The 21,332-nt window shown below is 49.1% G+C and overlaps 1 long non-coding RNA gene across 2 annotated transcripts in view; it reads right to left on the bottom strand.

Annotated features, from left to right (window-relative positions):
* Window positions 1-11,591, bottom strand: part of LOC144951710 (uncharacterized) — a 29,514-nt gene extending 17,923 nt beyond the window's left edge. Inside the window, exons 1-2 of one of the 2 annotated variants that reach the window (XR_013640525.1) lie at window positions 10,941-11,591; window positions 10,331-10,464 (exon numbers count right to left, since the gene is read on the bottom strand). This is a non-coding gene — a long non-coding RNA (uncharacterized LOC144951710). The remainder of the gene's footprint in view (window positions 1-10,330; window positions 10,465-10,940) is intronic. The other variant, XR_013640526.1, reaches the window with a different exon arrangement.
* Between the last annotated feature and the right edge of the window lie 9,741 nt (window positions 11,592-21,332).

The following is a 21,332-nucleotide window of genomic DNA, read 5'->3' as shown; positions in this document are numbered from 1 at the left end:
GTGATGGGTCTTTGTAGGATGAACGTTGAGATTTATAAGGGCGCGGGCGTGACCAATAAAGGTGTAAGGACGAGCCACCCTCACGCACCACGCAAACACGACGTCTCCGCTCTCACGACAACATGCACCAATCGCACGCGCGGGAATACGTGAGACAGGGGTCTGGGGTCAAAGGGCAGTGACGTCACCCGGACCAAGGCGTGCCAGACGGGAATGTGTATTGCAGATGTGTTAAAGGGCGCTGTGCGACGGGGTTGGTTGTGGATTGGTGAATTAAAGAAGTGCTTCAAACTATTCTCGACTCATCATCAAAGGTATGAATTGGTCTGTAATAAGGTAGGGCACTGATAAGGGGTTGACAGCTATGTAGTAGTGCAGTGTATAGTAGTGTAGTGTATAGTAGTGTAGAGTATAGTGTATAGTATAGTGGTGTATAGTAGTGTAGTGTATAGTAGTGTAGTGTAAAGTGTAGTGTATAGTGTAGAGTATAGTAGTGTATAATAGTGTCGTGTATAGTAGTGTATAGTAGTGTAGTGTATAGTAGTGTTGTGTATAGTAGTGTAGTGTATAGTAGTGTAGTGTATAGTAATGTAGTGTATAGTAGTGTGGAGTCTCTAAGCTTCGAGCATACAGACGCTGAGGCAGACTGGACTGCTCTCAAGACCGTGCTGCATTCTACAGCCCTTGAATCACTTGGTGTTCCATTACGTACACATCAAGATTGGTTTGATGAGAACGATGCAGAAATCTGAGCACTCCCTGACGAAAAACACCGCTTGCATAAAGCATATCTGAATGACAGCAGCTCAAGTTTAAAGAAAACTGCCTTCCTCAACATTCGCAGGATTGTCCAGTAGAGACTCAGAGTCATGCAAGACATCTGGCTGTGCGCAAAAGCTGAGGAGATTCAATCCTACGCTGACAGTAACAACACCAAGTGCCTCTATGATGCACTGAAGCAAGTCTATGATCCGCAACGCTCAGGAACTTCACCTCTCCTGAATGCAGATGGAACAACACTCCTCACAGAGAAGGACAAAATACTTGCAAGGTGGGCCAAACACTACAGCGCAGTCCTCAACCGGCCATCACGCATAAATGAGGAGGCAATTGCGAGACTGCCTCAAGTTGAAATAAACCAGTCCCTTGCTGTTCTACCATCCACTGAGGAAACCAGCAAAGCCATAACACTCCTCTCATCAGGGAAAGCTCCAGGGTCCGATGCCATTCCAGCAGAAATCTACAAGGCTGGAGGGCCTCGCTTAGTCGAGAAGCTGACCGACCTCTTCCAGTCTCTGTGGAAATTAGAAGCCGTTCCCAAGGAGTTCAAGGATACCACTATAATCAATCTATATAAGAGGAAAGGCAATCGGCAGGACTGCGACAACCATAGAGGCATCTCTATACTATCAATCGCTGGCAAAATCTTGGCAAGAATCCTTCTGAACCGCCTAATTGTCCACCTAGACCAGGGTCTGCTACCTGAGAGTCAGAGTGGTTTCAGAAAAGACCGCGGAACCACTGACATGGTATTTACTGCCCGGCAGTTACAGGAGAAATACCAAGAACAAAATGTTGATCTATATATGGCTTTCGTTGATCTAACAAAAGCATTCGACACAGTCAGCCGGGAGGGCCTATGGAAAATCATGGCCAAGTCTGGGTGTCCAGACAAGTTCATTGGCATTGTGCGCAATCTCCATGATGGCATGATGGCCAGCGTCAGAGACCAGCAAGAACTCTCTGATCCGTTCCCAATCACAAACGGGGTGAAGCAAGGCTGAGTATTAGCGCCAACGCTCTTCAGCATGGTGTTTTCTGCCATGCTGCAAGACTCACTCCAGAACCACAACACTGGGATTAACTTCATCTACTGTTTTGACGGTGGGCTATTCAATCTGCGGAGGATGCAAGCCAAAACTAGTGGAGAAATTCACTGTTCGAGAACTTGTGTTTGCTGATGACTGTGCTCTGGCTGCTGGCTCAAATAAAGATCTACAGTATGGATCACTTCTCCTCAGCTTGTAACAACTTCGGCCTAACAATCAGCACAAAGAAGACTGAAGTCCTATACCAACCTGCTCCTGGGAAACCCTATGCTGAGCCAACCATCTTTGTGAATGGGCAAAAGCTTTCAGCCGTTGACAAGTTTATTTACCTTGGTAGTACACTGTCTCGCGCTGTGAACATAGATGATTAAGTTAACATCAGGATTGTCAAGGCCAGTGCAGCCTTTGGACGTCTACGTGACTCGGTATGGGAAAGGACTGGCATCAAGCAGGAGACAAAACTGAAGGTCTACCGGGCTGTTGTCTTACCAACTCTTCTGTATGGGTGCGAAGCATGGACAGTTTACCAGCGCCATGCCAATAAATTGAATCATCTCCACTTGAGCTGTCTGAGGAAACTGCTGAGGATCAAGTGGCAAGACAGAATCCCTGACACGGAAGTCCTCAGCAAGGCAAATATCCCCAGCATCTACACCTTGCTTGCGAAGGAACAGCTTAGATGGACTGGCCACGTGACCAGAATGCCCTATGCGAGACTTCCAAAACAAGTCTTCTTTGGCGAGCTGAAGAATGGCAGGCGAGCACAAGGTGGCCCCAAAAAGCGCTACAAGGACACCCTTAAAGCTTCCTTGAAGAGCTTTGGATTCGACCTGAAAAGCTGGGAATCTCTAGCACAGGACCGACCTGCCTGGAGAAGAAAAGTACAGGATGGTGCAGTCCTTTATGAGATTAGGAGAAGCTCCTGTGCTATCTTGAAGAGGCAGCAGCGCAAATCTACCAAGGAAGGACTTGTGGCTGCACCTCAGAGCTCTACATCCTCCCTGACCTGTCCAGTGTGCCAGAGAATTCCGGGCTCGGATTGGCCTGTTCAGCCATCTGCGCACTCATCAAAACCCAACAAAATGACAAACGTGCCATGGTCATCATCAACTTTGATGGACAAACAAGAAGAAGAAGTATATAGTAGTGTAGTGTAAAATGTAGTGTATAGTGTAGAGCAGACATGGGCAAAGTACGGCCCGTTGGGCTTTTTAATCCAGCCCGCCGAACTTGTCCAAATATTATTATTAAATACAATTTTACCTTCCCCCTGTAATGCCCCCATTTCCCCAATAGATGGTGCACTTTCACTGGGAGTGTGGTATACAGTAGAACGTCTGGTCACGACCATAATTCATTCCATAACTTTGGTCGCAACCGGTTTGGTCGTGACTCGAACCTAATTTCCCCATTGGATTGTATGTAAATACGATTAATACATTCCAGGCTCCTACGAACTGTATATAAATATTGTTTTTTTAAGATTATTAAGCACAAAAATAGTTAATTATGCCATAGAATTCAGTGTAATAGTATACTAAATGTAAAAACGTTGCATAACACTGAGAAACCCTTGAACAACAGAGAAAACTAACATTGCCGCATCAAGGTTTAGAATCGTTCAACAAGATGATTGTTTCGTCTGCTACATCAGTCGGTCGATTCTGAGAGAGAGAGAATATTCGTATGAGCAATTCATGTTTCTATTGAAAGTAAGTTAACAGTAATATTTGGGTATAGTATTGTTTTTGGAAGCATTCACCGTAATATCGTATGAACGTTTACTCCACCGCATCATCGTATGAATGATGCGATAAGAGATTAACGGGTTCTTATGTTAGCGATTTACGTACTCGGCGCTTTCGCTCTCTAAATTACGGCTTGAATGAGGGGGAGGGGTATGACTTTACTCACAAAATTAATATCTTACTAGGAATTTTATATAACAAAAGTTATATACATAACTGTTACGCTTTGTGTAATTCAACAAAACAAACAAAACTTAACTCTGAGTTCTCTCCGAATTTCACGAGTCCGTTCTAGACCCCACAGTTTTTTAAAGAATTTTAAGCACAGAAAACATAATTAAAGTTTGAAAAATCATTAATTATACAACATTTTCAATAATTTCCTTCTTCACTTCGATTAAAATTTTCTTTAAAACCTTCTCACCAACATTACCACTCATTATCACTTTTTCCGAAGGCAAGTTTGCAAAAGAATGCATGGTACAGACAGCAGACATCTTCTGTCCGGAGATCAAAAGCAAATTTGAAAAAGTTAGTTTATCACCCAGGACTGTGACTCGCCGTGTGGAACTGATTGATAAAAATATAGCCAGTCAATTAAACAAAAAGTCTGATTCCTTTGAATTATATTCACTAGCACTGGATGAAAGTACGGACGTAAAAGACATTGCTCAGCTCCTCATTTTTATTTGAGGCATTGACGACAGTTTTGCGATAACAGAGGAGTTTTTGACCATGGAGTCCCTGAAAGGAACAACACGGGGAGAGGACTTGTATAACCAGGTATCTGCTGTCATCGAAAGAATGACGCTACCTTGGAGTAAACTTGTCAATGTCACAATGGATGGATCGCCAAATTTAACTGGAAAAAATGTTGGGCTGCTGAAAAGAATCCAGGATAAAGTGAAAGAGGAAAACCCTGTCCAGGATCTAATTTTCCTTCACTGCATCATCCATCAGGAATCCCTGTGTAAGTCTGTACTGCAGCTTAATCATGTCGTGAATCCAGTCGTAAAACTTGTGAACTTTATACGAGCAAGGGGACTTCAGCACCGTCAGTTTATTACGTTCCTGGAGGAAACTGATGCGGATCATCAGGACTTGCTGTACCACTCTCGTGTCCGCTGGTTAAGTTTGGGGAAATAGTTACAACGAGTGTGAGAGCTGAAAGAGTACATCATCGCATTTTTGGAGTTGATGGGGAAATCTGACGAATTCCCTGAGCTAAGCGACAAGAACTGGCTTAGTGACTTTGCGTTTGCTGTGGACATATTTTTACACATGAATGAGCTGAATGTGAAACTGCAGGGGAAAGATCAGTTTGTTCACGACATGTACAAACATGTGAAAGCCTTCAAATCCAAGCTCACTTTGTTCTCCGGACAAATTGCGAACAAATCTTTTGCTCATTTCCCCACACTTGCCATGCAGGAAGAGGCACCGCGAAATGCAAAAAAATACCTCAAATTACTTTAGGACCTGCACGGAGAATTCTGCCGTAGGTTCTCTGATTTCGAAAACATTGAACAGTCACTTCAGCTGGTGTCCCTGTCCCCTGTCACAAGACCCTGAAACAGCACCACAGGAGCTGCAGTTGGAACTGATAGATCTTCAGTCTGACTCCGTCAGACATGATGCCTTGAATAAAGGTGTCAGTTTTGTACCAGTTTAAAGGGTAAAAACCTTCCATTATATTTTGCCACTGGTAAAAGAGATCTCATAGTGTAAATGTTTACCCCGAACTCTCAATACTCTGATATTGCACTGTTTTTGAGTTGTACGCCTTCTGGTGTCATCTGGCCCTACACCAATGGGGACTAGGCTCTAAAGAAAGCCGTCTCGGGTGTGGGCCAATCAACTTCAAGGACAGTGCATATTATTATCCTTATCAGAGTTGCTTCTTTTTGTTTGCTTTATTGACTACTTGTGTTGTGGTCATTGCAAACATGATGCCTTGAATAAAGGTGTCAGTTTTGTACCAGTTTAAAGGGTAAAAACCTTCCATTATATTTTGCCACTGGTAAAAGAGATCTCATAGTGTAAATGTTTACCCCGAACTCTCAATACTCTGATATTGCACTGTTTTTGAGTTGTACGCCTTCTGGTGTCATCTGGCCCTACACCAATGGGGACTAGGCTCTAAAGAAAGCCGTCTCGGGTGTGGGCCAATCAACTTCAAGGACAGTGCATATTATTATCCTTATCAGAGTTGCTTCTTTTTGTTTGCTTTATTGACTACTTGTGTTGTGGTCATTGCAAACATGATGCCTTGAATAAAGGTGTCAGTTTTGTACCAGTTTAAAGGGTAAAAACCTTCCATTATCTGACTCCGTCCTAAAGGAGAAGTTAAACTGAATGACTTTTACTCTATGAGATCTATTTTACCAGTGGCAAAATATAGTAGTAGGTTTTTACCCTTTTAAACTGGTACTTCACTTAACAGAGCCACGTTTCCAAACCTCCGGAGGACTGCACAGAAGATACTGACTTTGTTTGGTTCGACTTATGTGTGTGAGCAGACAATCAGCGTCATGAACGCCAACAAAGCCCGTCACAGATCAAAGTTTACGGATCAGCACCTAAGATCTATCCTGAGAATTGCCACAACCAAAATAACTCCAGAATTGGATGCACTGCCAAAATGGGAGATCAACAACACTGTTCCCACTGAAACTGATGACGTGTTGCTGCAGCGAGGTTGGAGCCAAATCTCCGACACAGCCTGCGTGGCTGCTCTAACCTGTTAATGTAGATAATAAAGAAGTTCAAGTGAGGTAATTGGTTTGGCGCAGGCCTTAGATGTTTTCATGATGTTTGATCAGTCACGTTACATGTTTTTGTATTGTTCATGTTCGTGCAATTTGTTAAATTGCCTTGCAATAAATGCTTTGCTACCTGTTAAAGGCCAAATCCTTTCATGTAATGATTTTTACATGTCATTTATATTAGTTCACACAAACACTCCATCCATCTGTTCCTGGCCCGGTCCCTCTGTCAAATTTTAGAACCCATTGTGGCCTGCGAGTCAAAAGGTTTGCCCACCCCTGGTGTAGAGTATAGTGGTGTATAGTAGTGTAGTGTATAGTAGTGTAGTGTATAGTAGTGGTGTATAGTAGTGTAGTGGTGTATAGTAGTGTTGTGTATAGTGGTGTAGTGTATAGTAGTATAGTGTAGAATATAGTGGTGTATAGTAGTGTAGTGTATGGTAGTGTATTGTATAGTAGAATGTATAGTGTAGTGTATCGTGGCATGTATAGTGCATCGTGTAATGTACTGTATAGTGCAGCGTAAAGTGTAGTGTATAGTGTAGAGTATAGTCGTGTATAGTAGTGTCGTGTATAGTAGTGTCGTGTATAGTAGTGTCGTGTATAGTAGTGTCGTGTATAGTAGTGGCGTGTATAGTAGTGTCGTGTATAGTAGTGTAGTGTATTGTGTCGTGTATAGTGTAGTGTATAGTGTAGAGTATAGTGGTGTATCTTCTCTTCTTCTTCTTGTTTGTCCATCAAAGTTTATGATGACCATGGCACGTGTCATTTTGTTGGGTTTTGATGAGTGGATGTAGAGCTCTGAGGTGCAGCCACAAGTCCTTCCTTGGTAGATTTGCGCTGCTGCCTCTTCAAGATAGCACAGGAGCTTCTCCTACTCTCACAGAGGACTGCACCGTCCTGTACTTTTCTTCTCCAGGCAGGTCGGTCCTGTGCTAGGGATTCCCAGCTTTTCAGGTTGAATCCAAAGCTCTTCAAGGAAGCTTTTTGGGGCCACCTTGTGCTCGCTTGCCATTCTTCAGCTCGCCAAAGAAGACTTGTTTTGGAAGTCTCGCGTAGGGCATTCTGGTCACGTGGCCAGTCCATCTAAGCTGTTCCTTCGCAAGCAAGGTGTAGATGCTGGGGATATTTGCCTTGCTGAGGACTTCCGTGTCAGGGATTCTGTCTTGCCACTTGATCCTCAGCAGTTTCCTCAGACAGCTCAAGTGGAGATGATTAAATTTCTTGGCATGGCGCTGGTAAACTGTCCAGGCTTCGCACCCATACAGAAGAGTTGGTAAGACAACAGCCCGGTAGACCTTCAGTTTTGTCTCCTGCTTGATGCCAGTACTTTCCCATACCGAGTCACGTAGACGTCCAAAGGCTGCACTGGCCTTGACAATCCTGATGTTAACTTCATTATCTATGTGCACAGCGCGAGATAGTGTACTACCAAGGTAAATAAACTTGTCAACGGCTGAAAGCTTTTGCCCATTCACAAAGATGGTTGGCTCAGTGTAGGGTTTCCCAGGAGCAGGTTGGTATAGAACTTTAGTCTTCTTTGTGCTGATTGATAGGCCAAAGTTGTTACAAGCTGAGGAGAAGTTGTCCATACAGTCATGTAGTTCTTTATTTGAGCCAGCAGCCAGAGCACAGTCATCAGCAAACACAAGTTCTCGAACAGTGACTTCCTCCACTCTAGTTTTGGCTTGCATCCTCCGCAGATTGAATAGCCCACCGTCAAAACCAGTGGCGGCTCCTGCAAAATCTCTCAGGGGGGGGCAAATGTCTGGATGATTGATAAGGATAAGGTCCACCCATGCAATGGATAAATTAACAGCTTAAGCATGTAAAGGCAACTTTACTTCTTTAATATTAATGAAAAATAAAGTGACTCTTACAATACATCTTGTTTGTTTCTATACTCACTATTAAAACAAACCACTCAAGTTTATTTTATTAAAGATTCCACTAGGTGGCGACAAATTAAATTGTTGGATGAAACGTGCTTACGTATGATGAAGTAAGCTCGTATGATGACGTAAGCACGTTAGGGCGAGCCCTCCCGGAAGCCATAGAGAATGCATTGCAGCGCCCCCGTTCGAAAAAAAACATCTTTGAATGTAAGTCTATGGGACCACTCGGGGCGATTCTCAGCTGGAAGGAAATCGCCCAAAAAGAGGCGGTACTCCACAGAACGTAGCATGACGCTGATTGGACTATATCCAGAGGCACAGTGACGGCTAGCGTGACTCTGTGGTTGAATTACATTGGTGGTGTGTCGCCCAATCGCCCTAATGAAGAAACCGCCCCTGGTTAAAACGGTAGATGAAGTTAATCCCAGTGTTGTGGTTCTGGAATGAGTCTTGCAGCATGGCAGAAAACACCATGCTGAAGAGCGTTGGCGCTAAAACGCAGCCTTGCTTCACCACGTTTGTGATTGGGAACGGATCAGAGAGTTCTTGCTGGTCTCTGACGCTGGCCATCATGCCATCATGGAGACTGCGCACGATGCCAATTAACTTATAGATCAACATTTTGTTCTTGGCATTTCTCCTGTAACTGCCGGGCAGTAAATACCATGTCAGTGGTTCCGCGGTCTTTTCTGAAACCACACTGACTCTCAGGTAGCGGACCCTGATCTAGGTGGACAATTAGGCGGTTCAGAAGGATTCTTGCCAAGATTTTGCCAGCAATTGATAGTATAGAGATGCCTCTATGGTTGTCACAGTCCTGCCGATTTCCTTTCCTCTTATATAGATTTATTATAGTGGTATCCTTGAACTCATTGGGAACGGCTTCTAAGTTCCACAGAGACCGGAAGAGGTCGGTCAGTTTCTCGACTAAGCGAGGCCCTCCAGCCTTGTAGATTTCTGCTGGAATGGCATCGGACCCTGGAGCTTTGCCTGATGAGAGGAGTGTTATGGCTTTGCTGGTTTCCTCAGTGGATGGTAGAACAGCAAGGGACTGGTTTATTTCAACTTGAGGCAGTCTCGCAATAGTAGTAGTGTAGTGTATAGTAGTGTAGTGTATGGTAGTGTACTGTATAGTAGAATGTATAGTGTAGTGTATCATGACATGTAAAGTGTATCGTGTAATGTACTGTATAGTGTACAGTGTAGTGTCGAGTGTAGAGTATAGTGGTGTATAGCAGAGGTGGGACAAAGTCATTGTTATGCAAGTCCAAGTCGAGTCGCAAGTCATCAAATTCATGACTCGAGTCTGACTCGAGTCCAAGTCACATGACTCGAGTCCACACCTTTGGTGTATAGTAGTATCGTGTATAGTAGTGTAGTGTATAGTGTAGAGTATAGTGTAGTGTATAGTAGTGTGGTGTATAGTAGCGTAGTGTATAGTAGTGTAGTGTATAGTATAGTGGTGTATAGTAGTGTCGTGTATAGTAGTGTAGTGTATAGTAGTGTAGTGTATAGTGTAGAGCAGGGGTCGGCAACCTACGGCTCCGGAGCCGCATGCGGCTCTCTACGGGCTGCTTCTTGACGATATGTACGTATGTACATAGATGCATTGCGGCTCTTAAATACTGAATTTTGTACCGAATTGGAAAGAAATGGCTCTTCTTGTTATTTTGGTTGCCGACCCTTGGTGTAGAGTATAGTAGTGTAGTGTATAGTAGCGTAGTGTATAGTAGTGTGGTGTAGAGTGTCATGTATAGTGTAGAGTATAGTGTAGAGTATAGTGGTGCATAGTAGTGTAGTGTATGGTAGTGTAGTGTATAGTAGAATGTACAGTGTAGTGTATCGTGTAATGTACTGTAAAGTGTAGTCTATAGTAGTGTATAGTGTAGTGTATAGTAGTGTATCGTATAATTGCATGTCAACCCATACGGTTTACTCCGTATTCTTGAAGAAGCAAATTGAGTTGTCAGGCTCATACGGCGCACAGCCGATAAGGATGTTGAGAAGTATGGGGTTACTATTGTTGTTGTTGACGTTACGACGATAACAAAGCGGGTGGGGGGGGGGTCTGTGGGGCCTTGGCCTGGACTTACGAGCGCCTTCAAATCCTGGACAGTCTCCGACTCGACGTCGCTCATCGTAGCCGGAGGCGGGTGTGGTGGAGGCAGCGGACAACGCGGACGGACGGGAGAGAGAGGAGATCGCGAAGCGCTTCGACCTCGCTTCACTGAATGTGTTTTGAATGAATGAACGGAGAGAATGAGTTAAAAACACAAGCCAGGGGCGTTGCACGGTGACTGTTGGATGGCGGGCAGGGGATGGGGTGTGGCAAAAGCAACTACGAGGCGTCGTTTGGATAAAACCACCACCCGCCCCACCCCAAGTGCTGAATTACGAAACGCGTTTAATGGGGGTGGGGTGGGGGAAAGCCCAGCGTGCACAGCGTATATACATTGTAAGACGCATCCACCACCACGAGGGACATTGTGCCAGGCTAGGTGTACTTTTGTTCAAGTTCAAAAAGACACGCACACACGCCGGATTATAAGACGCACCCCCAGCTTTTTACATTACATTTTTTTAAGTGTGTCTTATAATCAGGAAAAAACACTGGCTTCTATCGATCTACTGCTGGATGATGACAGCCCGCTCCTTCCCAAGCCGTGCGGGTGGAGGTGGTAACGCGTGACCATACTTCACCACCCTGGTCAGCTGTGGCCGGTTGATGAAGCGGTCGGCGATGCAATCGACGTCAAGGGAGAGCATTGGGGAGAGGCTCAGTGCGGGTGTCGGCCTTGGCAGAGTAAAAGTTAAAATGTAAAAACAACGAGCCTACCTTTACCTTCACTTTTACCTTACCACAATACAATCACTCTACCCTACTTTTTACCCTTCAGCAAGTAAGCTTAAAGGTAAAAAGTAACGAGCCTACCTTTACCCTACCGCTCTGCCGGCGCCGCACCCGCGATGCCCACACCACGGAGCGGCCTGGCCGACGTTGCTCTTCCCTCACCCCCACATAGAGCCTCGCGGGGAAGTCACCTGGCCTACAGGTTTTACCCAGGAGCCCTCCTCGTGGGAAACCTCCCCAGTTTCCTGGGGCCAGGGGAATTGGCCGAGGCTTCCTCGAGGTTAAATGGCGCTGCGGCGCCGTGAATTAACGTGAAATTACCCGGTCACGACAAGGCTACTCAGCCACCGCGGTAAGGACATATACAGCATGGCAAGCAGGGGGGCGGGGCCACAAACTACGGGGCGAGCGTGAACGTGCTCGGGGGCCACCAACAATAGCGCTAGCTCCCTTTGATATGTGTAATGCGAGCGTAAATGGGGTTGCTGCTGGGCTCTGGCCCAATCACATGGACCGGGGTATTGGGGGGCGTGTGGGAGGGGCCGCTGTTCACCTCGGCTCCAATGGGAAGCGAGGTGAATGGGGGTGGAGCCAGCAGGGCAGTATGGGAAGGGGAGAAGTCAGGGTCACGTGGGGGAGAGGATATAAGTGGGAGCCCGGAAGAGATTTGGATCATTTGTTGGAGTGAAGAAGCGGGACCACGTTGGGTGCCCGCCGAGCCATCAGCCACGTGGCTGATGGGGCTTCGGCACACCGTCGGCCAGCGGTGTGCGGAGCGGGGAGGAGCGGAGCGACTGACGGGAGAGCGCGTGCGGGGTGCGCGCGAGAAGGAGCTGACGGGAGAGTGCATGCGGGGCGCGCGCGAGGAGACGCTGGTCCCTTGTCAGGACCAGCGGGGTGTGAGGAAGAGTGGAGGAGCTGAGGAGGGAGCGCGCTGGTCCGCGGAGGAGACCAGCGGGGTGCGGAGAAAGAACTTGAATAAAAGACCAACGGAGACCAGCAGTGCCTGACGGAGTCTTTTATTACACTGGAGTCAGAAGTGGACTTTTTCAAGGTAAAATAACGTCAAGGAAGATGGCCGAGAACTTGAAAAAGCGTAACCCACTTGTTACGTCTTCCGACGACGGAGAGACGGCTGCCAGCACACGTCCTCCAGCGACCACGTGGCAGGCCGCCGCCATCTTGAGAGCCGGCCGTGCGCTGTCATCTCGGAGGCGCCGCGTGGTGTGCATTCTGCTGCTGAGCAGCTGTTTTGCGGGAAGGAGCCGCAAAGAGAGGACGCCGACGCTACCTCACCACCTTCAATGAGAGAGCGCCGGAGCCACGGGGGAAGCCACCGTTGCTACTACTGCCTAGGCGGGAGCACCCCCGTCCTGGCTCGTGTGCGAGACACCGGAGGACGCCGCGCTCACCGTCTGAGTTCTTCGAGGCGTCTCAAGTCACCACCCTGCCGTCCTCTGCTCGCCGCAGCCCCGGTCGAGTCGTGACGATATGCACCCGGCCCTAACACACACCTCACCCATCTTGCGTGTGCCGGGGTGCGATTGTTTGTTATGGCTCGAGATTGCGGAGCTCGGTTCGGGCTGTGTGTGTGTGCGTTGAGGATGGACACGCTGTCTGCTTGTGTTTGCTCTGTGTCAAATAGTGTTTATGCTTTGTGGCATGGGGATGTTATCTTGATGGCAAAGTTAATTATTAATTCGGTTGCAAGGTACGACAGGGTTGACGGTGTGTTGTCTGCCTGCATTTCTGCTTGCGATTGTGCATAATGTATGACCTGTGTGGAACTTTGCTGCTTGTAATCGCGATATGCTGACTGCACGTACTGTATAGACTGTCTTTCTATACGGATACGGAGTGCGGTGCATTGTTCTGACCATTGGGTTCGGGATTGTTATTAGTTGTGCGTACCTGTTCGAAAATTGGTCAATTCATTGGGGGACCCTAATTTTTGGTTGTATGGGTGTTCGTGCACACGAGATTGCATGTGTGTTCATAGGAAATTACGAGTGTTGAGGGATGAGGGTGTTGTTGGTGGCTCTGCCGTCAAGGGTGATGGGGCCGTGAATTGCCGCCAAGTGGCGTCGCTCTTTCCGTTGATTGCGTGCAGCCAGGGGTTGCATTGCGAGTTGGTGTGTATGAGCAATGTGTCTTGGTCAACTATGGGTTGAAAATTCCCCCGATACGACTGCGGCGATGCGTCGTATCGTTGGGGGTTGTTAACACGTGACAGGGGATGTGTATTGTGGGCCCCAGCGGGGGGCTGCTGGGGTGCACGCACGGGAAAAACTGCCGAATTGGTCGCACGTTGGGCCGCCATTTTGGCTAGCGCGGGAAATCGCGGGGATGCGCTCGGCGCATGGGGCCGCCATTTTGAGCGCGCAGGAAACCTCGGTGGGGCGCTTCGCGCGTGCCGCCAACCGCCATTTTCAGTGTACACATCGAGCCACGGGGATGCGGTTATGGATCTCATCCCTTGACTCTCGTGTTGCGCTCTAACTTGTTTGCGTGTGTTGCACACTCGAAATGAAGGACGTGGGCAGGTGCCCCAAATCGAGGACAAGCACATTTATTTATTGTGGTTAATATTAATCTTGGGAAGAACAGCACCGTCACTCTGTAAAATGCAACAACACGTGTTACAACCAGCCTTGCTCCCGAGCCGCCATTAACCATGTGACTGGTATATCCGCGTGGTCATTCAATAACCCTTTCTCTTAAACCCAATTCTACTACTGATAAACCATCTTTGTCTTTGACAATCACATTTGCTCATCACTATTCGAATATTACTTTAATCCTAAGCTGTATGTCTATCTATACCATCCACTTATATCGATATATTACACCCATTATATGTACTGTATGTGTACAGTATACGTACTGTATCGCACCATTGTACAGCTTACTACTTTACATGTGTTCTATTCTCAATAACATTGCAAGTAGTTATACTCTGGGTACATGGGCATGGTTATAGACTAAACAGTATTAGAGTTAGAGAATTACAATGACAGTAACTAATTACAGTGCGTCAGCCCTTTGCAATGCACAGTGCTAAAACGCCTCTAATTGCATATATCACAAACGAACAATTCAAAGCCAATCTTAAAGTCTAGAACAAGTCTAGAACAAGTCTAGAACATTTATATAACGATCAAAAACAACCTTTGGGTCCTTTACCTGTAAAATACAAGAACACGTGTGTTACAACCAGCCTTGCTCCCGAGCCGCCATTAACCATGTGACTGGTATATCCGCGTGGTCAATCAATAACCCTGCCAGCCACCTACAGGCCCGACTCAGTCATCACATGCTGCTGTACACACATGCATTGATGCACTGCACAGCACATCAGGACTTTCACAGAACCACACTTTACTCCCTTGCTGCACAAGGACATACTTAAAAGAGTGATCCATTCCTAATGTGCCACACGTGCATTGCGTGTTGTACGCAATGCTGGCGCGTTGGTGCCCATCGGGGTAACAGGAGCATAGTGGCCCGTGTCTGACTAAGGGGGGTCGTGTCATTGCACCAGCATTTTGAGACTGAGATGCTGGCTGGGTTCTATTCTGGGGGCAAATATTTCACCAGTATACGCCAGCCATTGTTGAGTGGGTGTTGCACGAGTTGTGGTCACATCGGGCTATGGCCGAGGGCTGACCTGATAGCCCGGAGGCGAGACACTCGTGGTATGTCTCAAACTAATGGGCCGTGTGCTCATATGGCTCGGGTAGTCGGGGTTCTGCCGTGCGGTGGCAGACTGTTTAACCTGGTGGGCCGGAGGCTCACGGAATTCAGGAGTAGGGGTTCTGTTATGTTGCAGCGAACGGTGAGACCTGGCTAACATGGGGCAGGGATTCCCCTTGCGGGTCCTCCAGCGGGAAGGGCCACGGACTTGTTCCGCTCTGGGTTATAACAGTATTGAATGTATAGGGGAACTTGTCCTGCAGATCCTATTCGGTGATATGGATATTGTGGGGGTTCAAGTAAATGGAATATGGCCTAGGTTAGCGGAATGCGACGGGTCCGGGGTGATTGCTAGGATGGCAGTGAGGACACATGCTGGACAGCGGGTTCAGCCTATTGGTGATAGTAAGCCTAAGTTGTTCAGAATGCGTGTTGGGGAGTGCGACTCCATATCGTCAAGATATTGGCTAAGGAACGTTGTCCCATGGGGGGTCGATGGAGTCTGGCCTTGCCAAGGGATGAACCTTCCCTTGTCTGTAAAGTGTCAGACTATAAGATGCTGGGGTGTGTCCATTGGTGATGGGATAGTACGGGATGAAGCGTGACTGAGTCGTTGCGATGTGCCATTGTCTCGTCCCCGAAATTGCACTGGTCGGGTGGATGGCCAGTGGATGTTGCTGTGGTTGGACGACCATGGTGCGGGCGAAGGCAGGTTAAATGTTGCCGCTGGGGAGTGTTGCTCTCTCCACGCGAGGGTGTGCAGCTGGGGGCTGTGTTGAGAGTGACAGTGGGTAGATGCTGTGTACGTGAGATGTCTGTGCTGGTCCTCAAGGGAGGACTGCTGATGAGCAAGAGCAGGACATTTTTTGTCACGTGTAAATAATATTTCTTAGTTAAAATGTAGATACTGGGGCATCCATCTCGTCGATTTTTGTGTATTTATTGGTTTTCTCCTTACGTCGGGCGGATTACGATCATCACCACTACCCTGGGGCCGGGTGGCTGTCGTGTACAACATGCGGATGTGCGTTTCGTGGTGCTGTGCCTCAGGGGGTTGGGTTCTCCTTCTCGTCACAGATCTTCGGCGCCTGCCACACTGGGTGTCACCGGTTGTGCTAACCGGATGTGGACTTGAAGGGGGAGTGGAGCGCCTGTTCGTCACTCCTGCTCTACCAGTTGTCTCTGAAGTTGGACTTGAGCCAGGCGGATGGACCAGCAACACGGACACGCTCTAAGACACCGCATTCCTGATTTATGCACGTCTGCCGTTCTTGCGTGTCGGTTACTGTTGTTGTGCATTGCCTTCCATTCCTTAATTCTTTTTGCTTGTTGCCCGGTTCCGTACCGGATCCTATTCCCTTCCCTTTCGTTGATTGTGTTCGTGGTTTTTGTGCTCTCCATTGTGTCGGTTGTGATTCCTGAGTGTGTTGCCGTCACTCGCATTATTTTATCCTATTTCAGCCAGGACGGCTGGTTTTTTTTTCATCGGGGGGGGGGGGGGGGGGGGGTCATGTAATGCGAGCGTAAATGGGGTTGCTGCTGGGCTCTGGCCCAATCACACGGACCGGGGTATTGGGGGGCGTGTGGGAGGGGCCGCCGTTCACCTCAGCTCCAATGGGAAGCGAGGTGAATGGGGGTGGAGCCAGCAGGGCAGTATGGGAAGGCCGGATCTGACGATCCGGAAGGGGAGGAGTCAGGGTCACATGGGGGAGAGGATATAAGTGGGAGCCCGGAAGAGATCGGGGTCAGTTGTTGGAGTGAAGAAGCGGGACCACGTTGGGTGCCCGCCGAGCCATCAGCCACGTGGCTGATGGGGCTTCGGCACACCGTCGGCCAGTGGTGTGCGGAGCGGGGAGGAGCGGAGCGACTGATGGGAGAGCGCGTGTGGGGCGCGCACGAGAAGGAGCTGACTGGAGAGCACGTGCGGGGCGCGTGTGAGGAGGAGCTAACGGAGGAGCGTGCGTGACACGCGAGAGGAGCGTGCGCGGCACGCGAGAAGAGACGCTGGTCCCTTGTCAGGACCAACGGGGTGTGTGGAAGAGTGGAAGAGCTGAGGAGGGAGCGCGTGCGGGGGCGCGCGCGAGACGACGCTGGTCCATGGAGGAGACCAGCGGGGTGCAGAGAAAGAACTTGAATAAAAGACCAACGGAGACCAGCAGTGCCTGACGAAGTCTTTTATTACATACTAGCGGAAGTACCCGGCTTTGCCCGGGTGAAAAATATATTTCTTAAAAACCTTATATATATACACAGATACTAAGGTATTGTCAAAGCCCGGTGGGCCGTTTGTACATTTCTTCACCAACAAATATTTAATAGGCTTGCACAAGTCCAAAAAGTTGTAGAAAGTGTGGGGTAAATAGTTGATGTAAAAGGTTTCCGAAAATTGTGGTCTCCCCCCCCCTCAAAAAATATCTTTACCCCACGTAGGTATATATACTAACAACACCTTACATACAACAGAGGAAGTGGTATCTATTGACTCTGTAGTAGTATCTACTGACTGTACCGTAGTATCTACTGAGCCAGTAGTAGCTACTGACTGTAGTAGTATTTAGTGACTGTAATAACTACTGACCATAGTAGTATTTACTGGGCCTACAGTAGTATCTACCGACTATATACTCGTAACGACTAACTGTATAGTATCTGCTGACTCTATAGTTGTATCCACTGACTATAGTAGTAACTACAAAATCGATAGCAGTATCTACTCACTCTATAATAGTGTAACGGGTTCCGGAGACACTTGTAGAGGTAACTCCTTTATTACAATACAACACTCCAACAGTCCTGATACTCTGTTACAGCCTAGGTACACAGCCTAGGTACACAGCCTAGATACTCTACTCTGGCTACGCTCTGGAACTCACCCTCACAAGGTCGTCGAGTCGGGAGTTCCAGAGTCCCACCACTGGCTCTCACATCGTCCCAGGGGCCTCCGATGGCTGGTCTTGGGTCTTGGGTCTTGAGCTACGACTGGCCCTGATCGTCCAGGGAGCTCCGCTTTTATGCCCAGTCCCCAACGAGGGGTGGGGCCGTGTGCGCCCCCAGATCTCCCACAGAGCACACACAGCCCCCCCCCTTTGGCGGCGCCAAGGGGATTAAGCGCCTGGGAACTCAACGCCTGGCGCCCAGAGGCTTAAGCGTCTGGACCCCCTGGGAACCCAGCGCCTGGCGCCCAGAGGCTTAAGCGTCTGGACCCGCCCGGGAACCCAGAGCCACCCAGCAGCCCCTCCCTTCTTATGTCACTACATTACCCCCCTCTATGTAGCCTCCAGCCATCCCGGCTGTCAATAATTAGAAAGTTTAAATTAACGAAAGGGAGCGAGAGAAAAAAAAATACGCGAGCCTCAACAGGAAAAGAAAAGAGAACAAGAAAGCAACCATAAATACCATAACCAACCTGTACAACTTTACACTATATACAAGCATCAATCAACAAAAAGGTGAAGCAATGACACGTGAACAAACGACCCGCGGCACACCTAGCCCTCCTCGGGATCCGCATAGAAAACGGGGAATTAACAACAACAAATATACAGATTCCGACGCGTTGGATGCACAACCACCGCATGGATGGCAGGGTTCCACACCATCCTGCCAGCCTCCCATCCATCAGGTGGAGAGAAGGCGAAGACCAACATGTCGAGCATCCCTCTACACACACTTATCCGGACGTCTGTCTACGTCCCGGGTCGAGAAGTCGTACTTCATGGCCGACCCATGTACTGGGCAAAGAAGTCGCACTTCAGGGCTGCTCCAGTATCTACATTACATGTCAACCGTTAGCACCCCCCGCCTTTCCAACGTGGCGTCTCCATCCTAAAACCGCGCACGTCGGCCATATCGGGGGGCTTCAACCCAGTCTCTCTCCAAGACTCGCATCGCAGCATATAGCTGTACCGACCGAGCTGAGACCCAATCTCTCTCCAAGACTCGCATCGCAGCATATAGCTGTACCGACCGAGCTGAGACCCCGTCTCTCTCCAAGACTCGCATCGCAGCATATAGCTGTACCGACCGAGCTGAGACCCAATCTCTCTCCAAGACTCGCATCGCAGCATATAGCTGTACCGACCAAGCTGAGACCCAATCTCTCTCCAAGACTCGCATCGCAGCATATAGCTGTACCGACCGAGCTGAGACGACCCATCGTTCACTCCCTGCACAACATGCACCCTAACAACTGAGGGATACAGTCCCAACGTAATGGGACAACTACACCTGAACACCACGAATCTCCAGCCCACTGTTTCAACGCGCCTCGGAGTGTTTCAATCTCCGGGCCGTCAGGGTGAGCCTACTGCTACAGACGCACCACGGAGGGTCTCAACCTCCGGGCCGTCAGGTCAAGCCGTCAGCTACTCCATGACGGGACCACACTCTCCGAGCCATGTGAGCGCACAGCCCACTAGGCTAGACATGCCATGGAGTGTTTCAATCTCCGGGCTGTCAGGTCAAGCCGTCAGCCATAGCATGACGGGACCACACTCTCCGAGCCATGTGAGCACACAGCCCACTAGGCTAGACATGCCACGGAGTGTCTCTATCTCCGGGCTGTCAGGTCAAGCCGTCAGCCATAGCATGACGGGACCACACTCTCTGAGCCATGTGAGCACACAGCCCACTAGGCTAGACATGCCACGGAGTGTCTCTATCTCCGGGCTGTCAGGTCAAGTCGTCAGCCATCGCATGACGGGACCACAACTCTCGTGTTAGACACGCAACACCCGCTGGGCCATCCTGGTCAGGATCTGCACCCCAAGATATTTGAGAGCCAGCATGACAATTCCAAATCCTTGGCAGCATGTCACCATCTCAAGATAAATGCCCCATACAGTATATACATCGTTAACAATGACAGCACAAGCTATACATTAACAATCACGAACAAAGCTCAATACAAACCATACATTGTTAACAATCACAAGCAAAGTTTCGCACACACATTGACAACACTCACGAGCGAAGCTCCACACAGTTTACCCAACAACAGTCACGATTCCCCGACGACAACGAAGAAAATGTCAACAAAAAAATCATTAATCCGGAGCGCGTAAATGTACGAAATGTCAGGGGCCTGGTCTCCTGACCTCCAACTTTTGGCCAGAGCAGCAAAGGCGGCGACCAGCGTGTCGGTCGATGTGCCGGCCCCGGCGCTGGTTACAGTAAGAATGGCGCCCTCACTGTCCGGTCGCAGCGCTGATGACGCGGTATGCTAGGTTGAAGCCAGCTGTCGTCCGGCAGTGAATGTCGCAGCGCTGATGACGCGGCGTTGCTAGGTTGCAAACAGCTGTCACCCGGCGGTGAGGGACGCAGCGCTGATGACGTGGCGTCGTCGGGTTGGCCCATGCTGGGCCCGGAAGTGACGTCGCTCCCAGCGGTCATTGCTCCCCCGGCAGAAGTGACGACACATCCGGATGTATTTGCGGCGGGAACGGCTGCCATCTTTGTGTGGGAGCCGGCGGGATGGCGTGGCCGCTGCGCCGCCTCTCTCCCTCCTGCTTCTGCCTGTGAGCGACGCATGTCGTCCAGGATGGAGACGGTGGCGTGTAGCAGCTCGGTGAGGCGAAGCAGCGTTTCCTCCATTGCTGCTCCCGACACTGGAGGAGGATCGGCAAGTGTGGTGGACGACTGCTCAGCCGGCGGTGCGGCGTCGTTGTCGGCCCGAGTTGGCTGCCCCGTCGCCGCTTGCTCTTCAACATCGCCGTCAGGACTGAAGGTACGTGAATCACTTCTTGTCTCCATTGCCACTTCTGACGCCAAATGTAACGGGTTCCGGAGACACTTGTAGAGGTAACTCCTTTATTACAATACAACACTCCAACAGTCCTGATACTCTGTTACAGCCTAGGTACACAGCCTAGGTGCACAGCCTAGATACTCTACTCTGGCTACGCTCTGGAACTCGCCCTCACAAGGTCGTCGAGTCGGGAGTTCCAGAGTCCCACCACTGGCTCTCACATCGTCCCAGGGTCCTCCGATGGCTGGTCTTGGGTCTTGAGCTACGACTGGCCCTGATCGTCCAGGGAGCTCCGCTTTTATGCCCAGTCCCCAACGAGGGGTGGGGCCGTGTGCGCCCCCAGATCTCCCACAGAGCACACACAGCCCCCCCCCCCCTTTGGTGGCGCCAAGGGGATTAAGCGCCTGGGAACTCAACGCCTGGCGCCCAGAGGCTTAAGCATCTGGACCCCCTGGGAACCCAGCGCCTGGCGCCCAGAGGCTTAAGCGTCTGGACCCGCCCGGGAACCCAGAGCCCCCAGCTGCCCCTCCCTTCTTATGTCACTACAATAGTATCTACTGACTCTAGTAGCTACTCACCGTGGTAGTATGTACTGACTGTATAGTAGTATATACTGACTGTAGCAGTATTGACTGACTGTAGCGGTATATTGACTGTTTTAGTATTTACTATAGCGGTATCTACCAACTCGATAGCAGTATCTACTATCACTACAGCAGTGTATACCGACTGAGGTCGTACCTGCTATCACTACAGCAGTGCATACTGCTGTGTTGGTACCTGTTATGATGACAGCAGTGCATAT

Source organism: Lampetra fluviatilis, chromosome 63, assembly GCF_964198595.1.
Source record: "Lampetra fluviatilis chromosome 63, kcLamFluv1.1, whole genome shotgun sequence".
In the NCBI taxonomy this organism is placed as follows: Eukaryota; Metazoa; Chordata; class Hyperoartia; order Petromyzontiformes; family Petromyzontidae; genus Lampetra; species Lampetra fluviatilis.
The sequence above is the reverse complement of the archived record's forward strand: the minus strand, read 5'-3'. Positions and strand labels throughout refer to the sequence as shown.